Here is an 18,581-nt window from a genome sequence, read left to right as displayed (position 1 = left end):
GCCTGCTATCTGCTATCCACCACAACCCCCCTCCCCCCACCCCCCCACTCCTTGCTCCTTTCTCACTGTCCCTTTGATCCCCGTGGCTCTGTGTCGCACTTTCTCTCCCCTGTTCCGTCCCTACCTGTCCAAGGGGAGGAGCAGAATGGATTGGGATGAAAGGGGTGGACCTTCCAAGACCCACGTTCACTTAAATAACTTCAGCCCAAGGGCAAAAATCAGAGGCAGGTCATAATTTCTCTGACAATGGGCAGCAGCTTTAACTGTGACAGGGTCCTGAACAGGTCGCAATTCTTTTTTTTCTCTCCAGCAGTCCTGGGCCCCACTAATCCACAGGATGGAAGGCAGCTTAAAGAGATTTGGGGGGGGGGGGGGGGTGGTGTGAAAACGTGGGGGCTCTTGCAAAGAGCAGAGCCCAGTCTTCAGAAGGTCCACAGAGGCTCACGACCGCCTTTGGCTCTCTCTCTTTCTCTCTCTCTCCTTGTGACAGCACTCAGCCCAATGAAAATCTCTCATCCCTGAGGGACCTCTACCATTTGTTTAGCAGCTTCTCAAAGCTGTTTGCGGCTTCTTCCCTCAATTGTGACCTGTTCTCGATCTCGGCGTAATTTAATTAATTGAAATCTGCCCGCACAAATTATTAATTGTTCAGATCAATATGACTTCTTACTCTCAAAGTAATGCTGGCAAGTTGTAATCGGTTCCTTCTTAATTAAGTTTAGTCCCTGGTTGTCAATGTTCAAAGAATCATCCTTCTAAGACTCACCTTGTGCTTATCAACAAGATACATTTCACCAATTTACCCGGGTGTGCTGATCTTGATGGGTCCACCCCACAACTTGCTCTCCCGGCCAACTTGTAGGCTGGACCCCAGGGGGGTGGGGGGGGGAAGACACACACAAATGCTGGAGAAACTCAGCAGGTCAAACAGTGCCTTTATGTAGCAAAGGTACATCCCTAACACCTTGATGAAGGGCTCAAGCCCGAAACATTGGTGATGTATCATCTTTACGTTTGCTACATAATTGCTGAGTTTCTCCAGCATGTGTGTGTGTGTGTATTTTCCCCCCACTCAACAGAATCATGTGTTTTACCCAAGGTAGCACACCTGGATTTATTCAGTGACAAATGCCCCCAATTTTGCATTGTTAAAAGAGGAAAATCCTCCAGCAGTCGGGGGGTGGGGGGGGTGGTTGACGGGCTTGGTAGCTTAAATAATGAGCTCATAATATGCCATTTTACTTCCCAAGAAGTTGCGAGGAATGTCAGCGAGCGGGATACGTTGATTCCTTTCCCCTCTCGAGTCTACTCTGGCACACGTTGCTCTAATTTGCGTTGCAGGTTTTCTTTTAAAAAGAAAAGAAATAAAGAGGTTCCCTTTCTCTTTCTCGCCGCTCTCTCAACGTGCAATTTGCTCACATTGCATTTCCCCTCTGGCAGCTCTCTATAGGGAGCACTTTGCTGATAACTTGCCGCATTACACGCTAACTTTCCAACATTGGCAAACCGTTTCTTCTTTATAGTCCAAGCTTCTAATGGTTATCTGCGAGCAGCGCCTCTGGCAAATCATGTAGCAAATAAATAGGGGCTGACACAGTAATTTACTCAAATCTTCTCTACAGTTTTGCACCATTTTCCTCTGGAGATTACCCTGTAACAACAATTATTTCAAATGTCATTGATTTCCGCCTGCAGGCTGTAGACCAAATGAACATTAATCTATTAACAACAACAAAAAAAATTTAAAAAAAATGCTTTCTATCCAGTAAAGGTGAGAAGAGATAATGGTGTCCTCAGCTTATTTCTTCTGCTCTTTTCAAAATCAGCAAGGCTGAAGTTTGTCTAAGGATACAATTAATTAGCCTGTGCACAGGAAGGGGGTGGGGGGGGGGGGAAATCGTTCCCACCCGAGGTGGGGATGGGAAAAGAGGCAGGAGGCAAAGAGTGTATGAGGATGAGGGAATGAATGAAGGAAAGGGATTACTTAGGGGAAATTGAAGCAGAGATAACGTGCAGAGTAGCAGAAGGAAAATGAGAGATAAATTCAGAAGAGAGGAGAATAAGAGAAAATTGTTAAGCAAAAGCTGTAAGTAAAAATTAATAGCAAGATATTAATAGACGTGCTGGATTCTGGAGGTTTCCACTCTCCCTACTCTGCCCACAGTATAATGGAATTGATTCCGCGCCGCCGCTCCTGTTAACCCTTTAACGGTGAGAGGCAGGAGGACAAGGGTTAATGTGACAGGTGGCAGGAGGGGCCCCTTCATGGCTTGTTGAGCCCGCTCTTAATCCCGACTCATCTCTCTGCTCCATGGCAGCCGGATTCAGCATGACAGTCGAGCCATTCGAGGCAGGGATGCCTGCCACAAGTTAGAGAGGGAAGTGCAGAAATTATAGGGTTCATTAGGATTCAAGGAGATCCTTGTAAACGGTCACACGGCAGCAGTTAAGGAGGTCGGCACCTCATGCAATATCATCGCATCTCTAGACCCTAGTCATCCCGTATTTTTTTAAAAAATGAACATAATAATTTTTTTTATCTCCATGAAGCACTTAAATAAAAAAAAACATCTTTGAATCACAACATCCAGGTCAGCACATGGGTTTCATTTCTAACTAGAAGTCAGCATCAATTTCCAGAATTCTTCATGGAGCCGTTAACATTCTTGACCCAGCTGCTGCAGGGCAAACATGTTGGTTTTTGTAAATACAGCGACTAGTTTTTTTTTGTTGCCCCAGTTGCTGGTTACAGTGGCTGTTGGGCAACTAATTGCCCCCATATTCTCCTTCCCTTGAATAAAATGCAGAGTAAAGTTACATGACTTAACCTCCAGGGCTGTTTTGTGTCCTTAGGCACCATCCAACCGTAAGTGACAATTAAGAGACACAGAGTATGTTCAAATGGGCAGTGGGGGCCTTCAGGGTTCGAGGAACCATGACTGGTTGGGGGGGGAGGGGGTGGAACGGAGAAGTAGCTGGAAAGGATGGGATGGGACCAAAGGGTGGAGCAGATCATTGTAGGGAGATTGTACTTTCTCCCCGGGACTGGCATGGCTTTCCCCCGGGTGCTCCGGTTTCCTTCCACATTCCAAAGACATTGATTGGTCACACGGGCATTTTTTGGGCAGACAGGCATGCGGGCCAGAATGGCCTACATTTGGAAATTAAAATTGCTTGGTGTGAACATTCAGGATACTTCTTTCACAACCTTTCTCTTTCCACTCACTTTAAGTAATCCCTATGCTATCAGTGCTCTGTGATTTGTAAGGGATTGCTTAAGGTGGGATGTGAGTGGGAAGAAAAAGCGTGAAAACCACTGTTTTAATCGTACCCAATTGCACAGTTTCATAACTCCAAAGGGAATCAGCCAATAACAATTTTTCTCAAGCAAAATATTTCAGTAACAGTTGGGTCTAGGGCAGTGATCCCCAACCTTCCCTTCCCACCCACATCCCACCTTCAGCGACCCCTTACTAATCACAGAGCACCGATGGCATAGGGATTACATAAAGTGGGATGTGAGTGGAAAGAAAAAGGTTGAGAACCACTGGTTTACAAGATTGGCATAGATACAGAGCGTGCACACAACATTAAAAAGAACAGAGTATGCATATTGCAGGCCAAGAATTGCTGGTGGAGTTCAGCAGGTCAGACAGTCAAGTTTATTGTCATCTGATTACAGAAGAAAAGTCGACGAAACAGCGTTCTCAGTCCTCAGTGCAAGACACGCAGACACACAACCAGACATAACATTCCTACAGACAAACTGTGCTGCCGTATCCACCCCACCCCTTTCCAGTCATGCTGCCGATCTCCCCCACCTCACCCACCCGACTCACGCTGCTTTTCTCCCCCCCTCATCCGCCCAACTCGTGCTGCCAATCTCTCCCCCCCCCACCCCCCCACCTCTCCTGTCCGGTTTTTGGAGCTTTCTGGGTTTTAGATATCTGGATAAAGGATTGCATACCTGTATATAAAAAGGTGGCAATGAGTCAGCATACAGGAGGGGGTAGAAAATTTGGCTGCAGTGACAAGAAGGTCACCAAAACCAAGGATCTGATTGTGGACTTCAGGAGGGGAAAATCAGAGGTGTGTATGATTCAGTGATCAGAGGTGGAGGGGGGAGGGGGGAGCAAATTTAAGTTCTTGGGTGTCATGATCTCAGAAGATCTTTCCAGGACTCAACACATTAATGGCACCATGAAGAAAGCACATCAGCTCCTTTACTTTCTCAGGAGTTTGCAGAGGTTCGGTATGACATTGAAAAACTTGGCAAACTCCTACAGATGCTTAGTGGAAAGTGTTCTAATGACCTCGTATGGGATCACCAATACCCCTGAGCCCTGGACACAGCCCAGGGCATCACAGGCAAAACTTCCCACCGTTGAGAACATCGCTGTCGGAGAGCAGCAGCACATGCATATGTTTGGTTCTCACTGCTGCCATCAGGAAAGAGGTATCGGTGCCACAAGACGTGCACCACCAGGTTCAGGAACAGCTGCTCAATCAGGGACTCATTTAAGGACTCTTATTTGCTCGTTCTTTATTATTGAATATTTATTTTTGGTATTGCCCAATTTGTTTTCATTGGCTTCATGTGTACATTTCTCGCTTTTATATGTTTCTTTTCTTGAGTACAGTTTAAACCCCCGATAAGTAAAATTTCCGCCTGGCCCGCAAAGCAAAGAATCTCAGAGTTATATGTGATGTCATGTATGTACTCTGACAATAAATCTGAACTTTGAATTGTAGAGGAAGTTCAAATAACCAATGGCTCTTAGCTCCTATGTTCCTGTGTTACTTTGGTCAAACTGGCCTCAAATCCCTCAATGCAACATTTTATTCCATGTGGGAAAAGTCTGAGAATTTCCTGAGCCAATTTTTCAATGTTAACTTAGAACCTCCATTGGTGCCTCTTGCTTGCACTGTGTCAGAGACTAAAGGGTTATTTACATATCACTTGAAAAGCCCATGATTATTTCACTGGCTCTATATAACCATAGCCAAGAAAATAACTCAAGGGAGGTGACAACAAATAAATCAAATTTAATTAGAAATTATTTGGATGTAATTCTGTGTACCTGGATTATCCAAAGTATAAAGTATCAGAAAATGACCTTGCTGCTTCGGCATTTCCTGTTCAGAGGTCAGTATGCCCTTTCAAAACAAGGATCTTTACATAAATTTGGATTTCTCCTCAACCCTACAGCAGAGGCTTGATCTCCCTGTGACTATTTTACAGGTCACTAAATGTCACAACTCACTGATGAGCTACGTGCATATGCCACAGTGGTTTGAAACAGCTTGCCAGAGGAAAACAGCATAGCTTTGAGTGTCCAGGAACGCAGAAGGCGGCAGGAAGTGCCAAAATCTGGTCAAGGCATCTCAGGTACTGCCCTCCCGTCCACTGAGAAAATCAATGTGAGGTGTGCTGCTTCAAGAAGGCAGCCGATATCATAAAGAGTCCCAATCAACCTCATCTTGCGATATTGATATTGCATCATTTGCCACATACAGTGTATGATTTACACATGCACCAAAATCTTCCACCATGTCTTCTCACTGCTACGTTCAGACTTAAAGTTCCTGGTTCAGGAACAGCCTTTTTTCAAATGACTACCAAGCTCTTTAACCTCCAGTTACTATTCTAATCCTAACCTTTGGCTTCAGTGGGTCTGAGTATAAAAGTAAGGAAGTTGTGTGGCAGTGCTATGAAACTTTGGTTAGTCTGCACTTGGAATTCTGGTTGCCCCATTACAGGAAAGAAGTGTGTTATGAGCCCAAAGGACCCCAAAACCCAGCAGCAATAGATATTCACCATGACAAATGGATACTTAAACAAAAGTGGTTTTAAATTATCTTTAAACATGAAAACAAAATCAAACTTTATCTTATCTCTGTCTTATCTTAACTAAATCCAACTTAACCCCCTTCTAATTTTAAGCGCACATATATGTGATGTGTGTGTAAATGTAAGGAAAGTTCTTTGGTTCACAGTTCAATCTCACTTCTCATTCTTCCAAGTTCCCTGGTTGCAGGCAATTCTTATACTGTGCACAGAATTTAACATGTATAAAATTCACCAGGGTTTGGTGCTCAAAAGGTAAATGTTCAGGAAGGTTCTTGTAGGTTTACAGAGAGATTTGTTGTTCCATGATTTCCATAACTGAGGTACCATCATTAGTCACCTCAATGTCTCGCTGATGAAACTTGCCCCATCAGGCTTCTCCAGATGATAACCTCTTTCTTTCAGGCTAATACAGATTTCCCTTCTGTTCCCCTTATTCCAAGAGAAACATCAGACAGATAGCTCTTCCAGCCAACCACCACTCTGGAGTTTTTCTTCAGTTCCTGGCTTGCACTGTTCAGCTGCTTTCAGTGTCACACACATTAGCTGAGAGAACTTGTTTCGCCTCTCTCTCTCTCTCTCTCCAACTGAGACTACTAGAAAGCCCATGTGACTCTCACTTGCCACAAAACCCCCACCCTCTTCAGCAAACCACAGGAGTTCTCCTTCTGTTCCCATCTGTTGCTTTAGGTAAAAAAAACCCAGGAGTGACCTTTCTGTGAGCACTAAAGATACTTGCAAACAGCCAAAGTGTCTTCAGTCCAAAACAATGGTCTATTCATTTTATGATGTCATTTCAATTAGCACCTACTTGTGAAATGTGCATAGCATTCCTCCATCATTTCTGTTAAGTCCACTGAATATGAATTCTTCAGTATTTCAAATAAGATCTGTTTTAGAATGTGTGCATGTATGTAACCTACTCTAATTTTGCCAATTATCTCCCAAATATGTATTCCATTACAAGTGGCAGCTTTGGATAGTGTACAGAAGGTTTAATGGGATGTTGCCTGGTTTAGAGGGGATGAGTTTTGCGGGAAGATTGGACAAGCCTGTGTTGTTTTCTCAGAGACTGAGGAAAACTCTTTCAGTCGGAATTTTTCTCAAGGCTAAAAGTATCTTACACCAGAAGGCATGTTCAAGGTGAGTGGGGTGGAAGTTTAAGGGAGATGTGTGGGCCAAATAATTTTACAAAGGAAGTGGGCTGGGCTGCCAGGTGTAAGGTGGAACCAGATACAATAGTTCATTTAAGGGGCTCCTAGATGGTCTTATAAATATAACAGGACTGGAGGGATATCAATCAGGTTCAAGCGGCAGTTTGAGAATGATTTAGACATCATGATCAGCACACACATGGATGAAGGGCTGGTTCATCAATGTTCCATGTTCTTGGGCAGCACAGTTAGTGTAGCAGTGAGCATGACACCATTACAGCATCAGCGACCTGGGTTCAAATATGGTGCTGTCTGAAAGGAGTTTGTCCGTTCTGTGTGAATTTTCCCTGGCTCTTCCTGACACCCTCCAAAATGTACAGGATTGGGGTAAATTGGTCAACATGGGTCTCAACGGCCAAAATTACCTTCCACTTTTAAAATTAAAAATTACAAATTTAAACCATTCTTTATCCTCATTTTTTTAAAATCTCCTGTTCTTGATACAGACAATATTCTGAAGCTTGAGATTCAGAATTTCCTTCACAAAAGTTCTGTCTCAAGAATTTCGTCTCCAGAAGTCTTCCATGGTGGACAGATTTTAGATGCTCAGTAAAGTTGAGGGATGTGGGATTTGCGCTGGAAAGTGGTGCTGTTATTAAATACCTGCCGCAATCTCTTTGATTTGAGGCAGGCGCAGTTCGTCAAACTGCTGCTTCCTGACCTGGGTTAATTCCCAAACTCCCATATTGCCCATGTGGAGTTTGCATGTTGTCCTTGTGATGTTTAAGTCTCTGTTAAGTTAATGTTCAAGTTTCTTCTAACATCCTGAAAGTGTGCAAGCTGTTTGGTTAATTGGCCACTGTCAAATGTTCCTGGCTTGTAGGTGAGTGGTAGAATCTGAAGGGTGTTGGTGAGAATATGGGGAGAAGGAAATGGAATGAGTGAGAAAGGTTCCTTAATGGGTGTGATGGCCTTGCTGTTTCTGCACTGCATCACTCTTGTGACTCAAAGGATCTGGACCGCCAATTGCAAATCTGATCTTATTTCAAAATAAACTTAAAAAAAAGGAAACTGTTCAAAGTTTTCTCATATCTTGTCCATATATTTTCATCACTGTACACTCATTCTTCTATTTAGCCTTGTCGTTACTCCCCCCCTCCCACTTCTGTTGTTTGAGGGGCTCCCCCTCAGTCTCAGCGCCTCAATGCCCAGCAGCGTAGGGACTCTAGATTGTGGTCTCCCCCCACAGCACCCTCGTGTTGGCTGGGCCGAACCTCGGCGCATTCCCCCGGCTGCCTGGTATGGGCCAGTCGGCAGCATTCCCTCCCATGACATCACGGAGAGACCAACAGGTTTCAGGCAGGCCAAAGGGGCCCATTTCAAGTCCAATGATTGAAGCACCCATGGCCTCGGCTCTTTCACGACCGCCCACCGTGCAAGACTGAGGCCAGGCGGGTGGCAGGATCTTCAGGAGAACGTGAGAAAAAAATGTATGTTAAAGGAATCAACTCAAAACCACTGAGAACGTTATTGAAATCGGGATCTGGCAATTTTATTTTCAAAATTTCTTTTGTGGAAAGGCGATTATTGGTCATTTTGTTGTGAGCTCATTGCAGATTGTGATTTTTCAGCATTGGTGTTTATACAGAGCTTAAAATAATCATCATTATTTCACGCATCCCTTGTGCTATTAACCAGTAATAATACAATGCTGAATGTTGACTAAACACCAATTTACTGAACTATTGGAGGGTGGATTACATTAAAGACAAGCCATCTTTTGCACACTGGCATGCGCACTGCATCCTTGGAGCTCCCCCTCTGTAATTCCAAATCCTATAAAGATTGGGGTTGCCTTCCAGCGTCGAGCTGAGAAGCAGCACTAGTGGCGGGGCCTTGGGCAAGTGGACTCGTACAGGGATGCGTCTCAGGAATGGCGCAAAGTGCATTTTTAATATTAAAATGATCTTGAAGTGCTTTGCAGTGACATAAAGGAAATAGTGTGGCAGTTGACCCCAGAAAAAAGGTACCCTGAAAATGGAAATATTGCATCATCTGCTGCACTATGAACCATACAGCATGGAGAAAGGCCCTTTGGCCCTTTGGCCCATCAAGGCATTTCCAAACTATTATTCTGCCTAGTCAAATGTCAAAATCGAACCTCTCCCCCACCCTGTTCACCACTTCAGAAGGCAGCTCGTTCCACGTTCTGACCATTCTCTGTGTGAAGATGTCTGCCCAAAACATATCACCTTTCACCCCTCTAGTTCTTGTCTCAACCTAACCTCAGTGGGAAAAGCACACACACGCACACACACACATGCACACACGCACACACACACACACACACGCACACATACACACACGCACACACGCACGTACACACGCACACACACATGCACACATGCACACATACACACACGCACACACGCACACACACGCGCACACACACATGCACGCACACACACACACACACATGCACACACCCACGCACACACACAGATGCACACACGCACACACTCACACACACCCACACACACACACGCGCGTGCACACACACACACACGCACACACACACACACACACACACACACACACATGCACACACACACACACACACACACACACACACACACACACACACACACACACACACACACATTTTATATTTACAGGTATTTATATATAGTTTTGGGATGATTAAGGATTCTGTTCATCAATCAATCTCTTGGAAGAAGCTATTCCCCAGCATTGTGGTCCTGATTTTGATGCTCCTGTACCTCCTGCTTGATGTGTGCACTGGATGATAAGGGTCCTCTATAATTCTTTGAGCCCTACTTGAACAACAAGGAGACCCAAGTGATCTTCTCAGCTTTTGTGATGATCCTCTGCACTGACCTCCGGCCTGATGCTTTGCAGCTACCATCCTCACACAAGGATGCAGCCGGACAGGACACTCTCAATTGTACTTCTGTAAAATGTTGTCAAGATAGGGGCCGGTATCCTTGCCCTCCTCAACCTCCTTCCTGACTAATGAGGAGGTGTGGTGGGACCAGGATAATTTGCTGTTTATATCTCCGCTAAAGAATAACGTTTTCTCTGCTCTCTTCATGATGTGTCGCCCTTGGTTTTCCTGAAGGCCACAATCATCTCCATTGTCTGAGACTCCATGTTGAGACTCCGGTGTCCTTGCTCCATTTTATGAGCCCCCGCCTCCCAACCATCTCCCCCATCCACATTGTTGTTGATGAGGCCAATTGCTGTTGCATCATCCGCAAACTCGCCGATTCTGCTGGAAGCAAATCTGGCAGCGCAGTCATGAGTCAGCAAACATGAACAGTAGAAGTACCCTGTGTTTCTATCTGGGCCGGCACACAATGATACGCAGAGCCGGTGGAGCACCTCCGTACTGAGGCAGCTTAGAGGATGGCCTTGGCCTCTGTTAACCTGTCGCTCACGTCTAGCATCATCGATCCCAATCGAAGGATGTGCAAGCAGGCAGATGGAGTTGAGATCATCTATTCCACTATAAAAGATAACACAGAATTTGTGTGATAATTATTTTTTCTACTGGAAAGTTTGGAGCCCTTATTTGGATTATGTGGGTTTAAAATCTGGTACATTCTATGGCGCATTGTGCAGGTGTTACTCTAGTCCGGGGCATTTCGTCACATGATTGATGGGTTGGATCTTCTTCTTTTCCTTGGGGTTTGGTTTATAGGTAGGGTGAGGGGGTGCAGGGAGGGGTAGTAGGGTGGGAGGTGGGGGATGGGGTGTATGAGGGGTGGGGGGGCTGTATATTCCACATGCATTTCTTTATATGATTCATTATATTCAAATGTATTTCAATGCTTTGTGGTTAAAAAATTTTAAATAAAGTATTAAAAAAAAACATTTGTGTATTGCACTTGACCCCAGCATCTGCAGACCACCTTGTTTAACGTTGTGTGTTCCGGGGTGGTTAATGAGGTCAATGAGGGAACGACAGATACTTCCACGGAAGGGGCAGGTCATGGTTGACAGAAATTTGCAGCACGGTGCAAGACCTTCGGCTCACAGTGTGTTGTGCCTGTAATGTCTCTGTGTTATGTGGGAGGCTTCGTAAATAACTCAAAGATGCAAGATTCAAATAACAGATGAGACTTTACTTACTGATGCCAGGAAACTGTTCACACACACACACACACACACACACATGCACACACGCACACACACACACACACACACACACACACACACACACACACACACTCACACACACCCACGCACACCCACGCACACACACACACACACATGCACACACACCCATGCACACACGCGCGCGCGCGCGCACGCACACACACACACACACACACACACACACACACGCATAAATATATATAAAGCGGTGACAGTGGGGTGAGAAGGGTGTATTCTTACACGGTTACAAAAGAGTCCACATTACCCTGACTATATACCAGTGCTCAATTAATATAGTACTCTAATAGCAAACTAGGACTTTCCCATTTTTCTTCAATTTCATCGACCGATCTAATAGTCTCTTCAAAGATCCTATTGTACCTGCTTCCACCACCTTCGCTGGTCATGCCTTCCATGCACCCACCACTCTCTGTGTGAAAAACTTATCCTTTACACACCCCCCCCCACCTCTCCCCATACTTATTCCCAAGTACCCTGTATCCCCTCATGTTTCCCATTTCAGCCCTGGGGAATAAAGCCTCTACACAATTAATGCCTCTTATAATCTTGTACTCCTCTACCAGGCCACCCCTCATCCTCTGCCACTCCAAGGAGAAGAGACCCCAGTTCACTCATGCCCTCCAATCCAGACAACATCTTTGAAAAATCTCCTCCCCATCCTCTCGATAGCATCCACATCTTTCCTGTCCTGAGGTGACAATATCCCAGGTGGGGTTGGGTGGGGGTGAGTCGCTTGTGAGGCAAGGCAATCATTTCACTCCCCTACAGAGCCACTGTAGGTACCCGATACCTTGCCTCGAGATTCCCCATCCCCCCCCCCCCCCAAATGTTCCTCTTCCACCTTCATTAGCTATGTACAAGATTCTGAGAAGTTGGATACACCTGGTGAGCTCTTCTCTGATGAAGCTTGGGATGGAGCACCCCCTGATCCTTAAATCTGGGCCAACATCCCAAAGGGCTAAGCAAATGAAGGGCACTGCGGGCAGGGATCGCTGTTTCATCCATAAGGCATGGAAATGCAACTTCACCCCTTTTGCTTGAATTGATTATTGCACAGAACAGAGGGGGGGTCACTTCACTTAACCTGACCCATACTTTCCTTTCAGTCAACATCCCTGAAACAGATTCTTTGGTGATTATCGTGCTGCTGTTGATGGGAACCTGCTGTGTGCAAATTGGAACTTTGTTCCCAAAACTGCAACGGTGATAAAACTTCAGAAGTACATCGCTGGCTGCAAAGACTTTTTTGGATACCCTGAGGTTGTAAAAGATGCTATATAAATGCAAATTTGTCTTTGCATCTGTCTGATTTGATTGATCGTCTGAAGACATATCTCTGCGCATGTGTGCACATGCGCGCGCACACACACACACACACACACACACACACACACACACACACACACACACACACACACACACACACTCACATAAATACATACACAGATACACACACAAATACACAAACACACACTCATGCACACACACTCACACATAAACATATACACACACTCAAATACACACACACACGCACACACACATACACACACACATACACACAGCCACACACACATATATGCACACACACATACACACACACACCCACACATGCACACACATAAACACACACAAATACACACACACTCACACATAAACATACACACACACGCATACTCACACATACACACACCCACACATACACATTCACACACACCCACACATACACACACCCATGCGCATGCGCGTGCACGCACACCCTCTCACACACCAACACACACACATGCACACACCCATGCACACATGCATACATGCAAGCGCACACACACACACATTCACACACACACGCACACACAATTTTATCATGTTAAGCGTTAAACTCTGGAAAAAGGATGCTATTTCCCAAGATAAAATTCACCCAATGGGCAAGCATTTTAGATCACACCCCATTCCCACCAACATGTATGTCCATGCCTTCAAATACTGCATAACCAAGCCACCCACAAACTGGAAGAACAACCCCCCGAATTCCGTCGGGGCATTCTCCAATTTCTATTAAGCCCCTTCCCTCCCCTTTCATCCAGCTTCCCATCCCCTTCACCTCCTTCTCCCATAGGAGAGCTATGCTCACCCATCACCTCAGCTTTTTTGTCTTCTACTCTCCCTCAAGAGATCCTCCCCCTGCCCCTTACTCACTCCTTTCCATCTCCCCTCTTCCCTCCACCTTTTTTATTCAGATGCCTTCCTGCTTTTATTTATTCCTAATGAAGCGTCCAGGCCCAAAGCGATAATCACCCTGAGTTTCTTCATCACGTTTGTACATTGCTCTAAACCTTACTCAATGCATAATAGTTATCCCCTCTCTAAGTTACAGAAATCATGCAACATTTGAATATTCCAACGTCTATCCTCAAACTCAATTGTGGTTCCAAACAAGAAGTGAAGGAGCCTGCATTTTGGGGTGATGCGGTTTGCGCAACGCCTTTACAGCGCCAGCGATTGGAACCGGGGTACGGATCCCGCACTGTCGGTAAGGTGCTTGTACGTTCTCCCTGTGACTGTGTGGGGTTTCCCCGGGGACTCCAATTTCCTCCCATCATTTGAACCGCACTGGGGCTGTAGGTTAATTGAATGTAGATTGGGCGGCACAGACTCATGGGCTGAAATGGCCCATTACCGTGCTGGATGTCTAAATTTTTTTTTTAAATGTCTAAATTAAATTATATTGGCACCTTTCATGGCTTGTGGGGGCTCTAGGCCAGCCATTCTGAACAGGGCCTATACACCCGGGTGCCAACAGGACATTTTTATGTTGCCGGTCAAAGATAAGTAGGGAAGAAGCCAGCGAAACCTGACAGCTTCTCAGGGCCCATAAACTTTGAGCAAAGTTCTAAGGAGGCCAAAGCTAAAAGAAGAGGTTGAGAATAAAAGCTTCAGGCTTTTCGCATCCAATGAAGTGTTCGGTAATGAGGTGTAGAAGTGTGCAAGGAAATGTGACCTGCCACAGTGTGATCGTGCAAACATGCTTTGGTGATATTTATGTATCTTAGTAAGGGATGTTTGGACATTTCCACCTGAGACAACAATGAGCTGATCTTGGAGCTCATTGCATTGTTATACCTCCACTGGAGCATGTGCTGCATTGTGGACCCCTTCACCCAGGACGTCAAAGATCACATAGCACTGTTTAATGTAATTTTAAATTTTTTTTAGTTTACTTTAGAGATGCAGCATTAATAACAGCCCATGAGGCCGTGCTTCCCAAATATACCCATGCGACTAATTAATCTTCCAAATCCTTGTGTCTTTGGAATCTCCGGTACACCCAGATAAAACTCACGTGAACATGGGGAGAATGTGCACACTCCTCACGGGCAGCTTGGGTCGCTGAAGCTGTAATAGAGTTGGGCAAACTGCACTGCCCACTGTTTGGTAACAAGAGGTTGAGCGTGGACATGGCAAGCCTGTATGACTGTGTAACATTATAATAAACCCTGCTTGGCTTTGTAACAATGGGCAAAATTCCTCTTTGGCTATCAGCACTGCCAAGCACCTCTCAAACTCACCTCCATGAGGCTACGTCCCCACACAGACACGGGGAGATCATACCAACTCCTTACAGACAGCCGGGTTACTGGTGCTGTAATAACGTTGAGCTAATCTTGAGAGGTGCCATCGGGGACATTGGGAAGATGTCACTGATGTGATGTTTCTCCATTGTCACTGATACATCTTTCCCTGGACTTACATTCCCAAGAGCTCATTAAATCGCCATTCCATTACATTTACTGGCACTTTGCTGCATGTACATCTGGATAATGAGTTTCAGAATGTGCATTTCCCAGTTTCTCGGCATGTCTTTGTCCCAACTATTCCTTTGCCACTTCAGCCTTTCCACAGATGTTTGGTCTTATGACAATAAAGACCATCAAACTATCGCTTGCCATGATAATCAACCACTAATCCCAACAGGCGGTTTGTTGTCACTGGCAAGGCCCCGAAAACTGTGTACTGATTATCGCTGTGTGTTTCAATCAAAGCAGCAGCTTGTTCTATGTTAATCCCTTCAAAAATGTAGCATTCAACAGCACACTGAGGTAAACATCCTTCAGACAGGGTAAAAAAAAATATTTTTAATAAATTTTAAATTGAATTTTAGTTTGGACCGATAACAGGCCCTTCTGGCCCATGAGGCCATGCCGCCTAAATCCCCAATTAACCTGCAACCCCTAGTAATGGTGGGTGGAAACCCGCACAGGCACGGGGAAAACGTACCGACTCCTTACAGACAACATGGGATTCGAACCCATGTTACTGATTCTGTAACTGGGTTGCTCTAATTATGCCATTGATGGTTTGCAGTGCATTACAAAGGACACTGATCTAAAACCAGGATGCAAAATATGGCCTTTAGGTGCATGCTACGCACTTGGAAAAAATTGTTCCAAGGTATGTCTGTGCAAGATGCACACCATCGAGACTGGTGGGCATTTGTCATGACATTGAATGATTTACAATCTATATCAATTTGTACTCATAACATATAATTGAGTGGTTCAGATATTTGTATATGTGAGGCATACAAACAGCAGGTTGATTTTATGCTTAATACACAAAAGTGCTGGGAAAAGCGCAGGCCGCACAGCGCCCATAGGATACATAACCAACCTTTCGGGCCAGGCATTAAATTACAATCACGGGGTCAGTAGACTTTCGAGTTCAACTTGATTTCACGGTGCTGTCGGGTTTAGCCAGAGACCAAAAGGTTGAGTCAGTGTATTTGATGGACCTTCCTCAGGGTGTAAGAGCCCTTCTGATTTAATTCAATGGCTCTGCCATAATGGAGTTAGTAAAGGCTTTTGTGGTTCCTGTTACGCTGCACAACAATTTTTTTTCTCAAAAGGTTTGCTTCCTGAAAATAGATTGGTGATTATGATAGACAACCTCCAGCTGAACACAAAGATAATTTCAGATCTGCTGTATCACATGGGAAGTTGGATAAACAGTATATTAACTTTGAATGAATTTACCATGTTTAATCACATAATGATGCTGACACATTGCATCAGTTCAACCACCTAAAATATGTTTTTCCTCTGATTTTTGTGTGTACTCAGCATCTGATGCCTCTCGTGTCAGTGCCCAATGGCATTGATCGGTCGCAGTTGCTTTTCCATGGTCGTGACGTCCTGGTGAAACCTTTCGCTATGTTTGTCACTGACTGCACCAAGATCAGCAGGGAAGAAGTCCAAGGGCGAAGGCAGAAAATGAATAACATGTTGCACGTGGTTTTTGTACGCTCGAAGTAGACTTAAAATATGACAAAAAAATAGATTGTATCAAAAAATGGTATGTGATAGGAAAGTGATTTTTGTGATCAGTGGCCCAAAATCCATAAAGTGTTCGGGAAGCAAAATCTTCGTTATCCAGTATTACCTTGTGCTAGATCTTGGTCAAGATAAAATTGTATTGCAAAAATGATTGTCCGCACTATTGCTGTAACCTTGTGTTCAGGATTACTGTGAATATTTATGATAATTTTTTTGCATATATTTATTAATTCAATTAATAAGTCGTATCTTATGGTGTTTCTTTTGCCAAGTCCTGGTTCAGCTGCAGCAACAATTTTGTTGTATATGTTTGTTGTGCAATGTATATGACAATGAATGCGTTATCTTTATAATAATCACTCATCGTTGTTTTATTCCCCTTTTTAGAGACTAGTGAAGGTCTCGGCCTTTGTATTTATATTATATAAAAATTACAGCTCAGCAACAGGCTAACTTGCCCCTTCTAGTTAGTCCATGCCGAACACTTTCTCCCACCTAACCCCAGGTAACCCTCCATTCCTTTCCCGTCCATATTCATATCCAACTTCTCCTTAAACGCTAATACCGAGACTGCCTCCAACACTTCGTCTGGAAGCTCGTACCATACCGCTCTCTGAGTAAAGAAGTCCCCCCTCAGCTCATGCCCTCTTGTTTGTATCTCTCCCCACTTTCTTAAAGGGGAAAGACTCTGCACGTCAACTCTATCTATACCCCTAATAATTTTAAATACCTCAATCAAATCCCCTCTCAACCCTCTACACTCCATAGAATAAAATCCTAACCTATTTAACCAATACCTATAACTCAGATCCTGTAACCCCGGCAACACTGTACTTGAGACTTCAAAGTAAATAACTTCACGAAGTATAGCACAGGGCCAGCTAATGAATGAACCTCAAGTTAAGTCGTGTTTATTTGTCATTCATAGCATAAACCTTGCAGTGTACAGAGATCACGTTTCTCCAGACCGTGGAGCTCGTTATTTATATTGATAAATCACCTCAGAAACTTTTTATAAATTAAATGGCACTTATAAATGTCATGCGGCATATGCTAACCCTGTGTCCACGGAGTTCAGAAGCCTCATGGCTCGGGGGGAAAAAGCTGCCTCAACGGCCATTATAAATGTCCATCGTGGCGGGGAGAGAGACCCCAATCACCTCTCTCAGCCGCCTTTACCCTCTGCTGCGTGGACTTGTTCTGAGATGGTACCTGAAAGCTAACCCTCCATCCCCTTTCATATTGGTGAGTCCACCGGGAAGCCTCTGAAATCTACTGTCCCCATCCCCCCGACTACTCTTGGCAGAAGGCCTTGACCGAGGAATTATTCCAGAAGGGCAGAAAGTCATGAAGACTGGGGGCTGAGCATTTGGCAGTTATGATAAGTGCAGAGGTTGGAAGGAGATATTCCAGGGGAGGGAGCTGGAAACTATGACAAGAATTTCAAAATTGCAGCCGGTAAAATTTTTCCATTTTCTCACAAGGAAGACACGACCCATGCTCTTCCTCTCATTACTCATTTAATTTACTCGTCGCTTAACGACAATAAAATTTATGAAGGATTTTGGGATCTTTCAGTCCCCCAGCAAGGCAAGAGGGAGCAGGATGTGCTCATAACAGAACCCCTCGTCAGAAAGAAAAATGCTTTGAGAAAGCCCTCAGTTATTTGTTTGAACTTTTCAGGTCTTAAGGCTACAATTAAAATGTTATAGCAGGAGGAAATAAATAAACCAGCTTTTAACAGAACAGTTATTAATACTTTAGCAGCTGTAGTGAGCAACCATTTCATAATACCAGTTGGTTAGAGTAATAAGATGTGTTTGTTTAAGCTACACCATATTGTTTGTAGCTTTGTAATAAAATGATGGGAACAAATGTTCCTCCCCCCAAGGTCTTCAGAATATGTTGTTTTTTTATTAGTTTAGCAGAAGATTAACTCCAGCGTCTTCTGGTTTTCCATATGGAGTGAGAGAAGTTAAAAAAAATGCCTCCTTCAGTGTAGTTTTCTTTCCCCGATACTCTGGATGGTTTAACATCAAGTAACTAATGCAA

Source organism: Narcine bancroftii, chromosome 6 (assembly GCF_036971445.1).
Source record: "Narcine bancroftii isolate sNarBan1 chromosome 6, sNarBan1.hap1, whole genome shotgun sequence".
In the NCBI taxonomy this organism is placed as follows: Eukaryota; Metazoa; Chordata; class Chondrichthyes; order Torpediniformes; family Narcinidae; genus Narcine; species Narcine bancroftii.
This window is presented reverse-complemented; position numbering follows the sequence as displayed.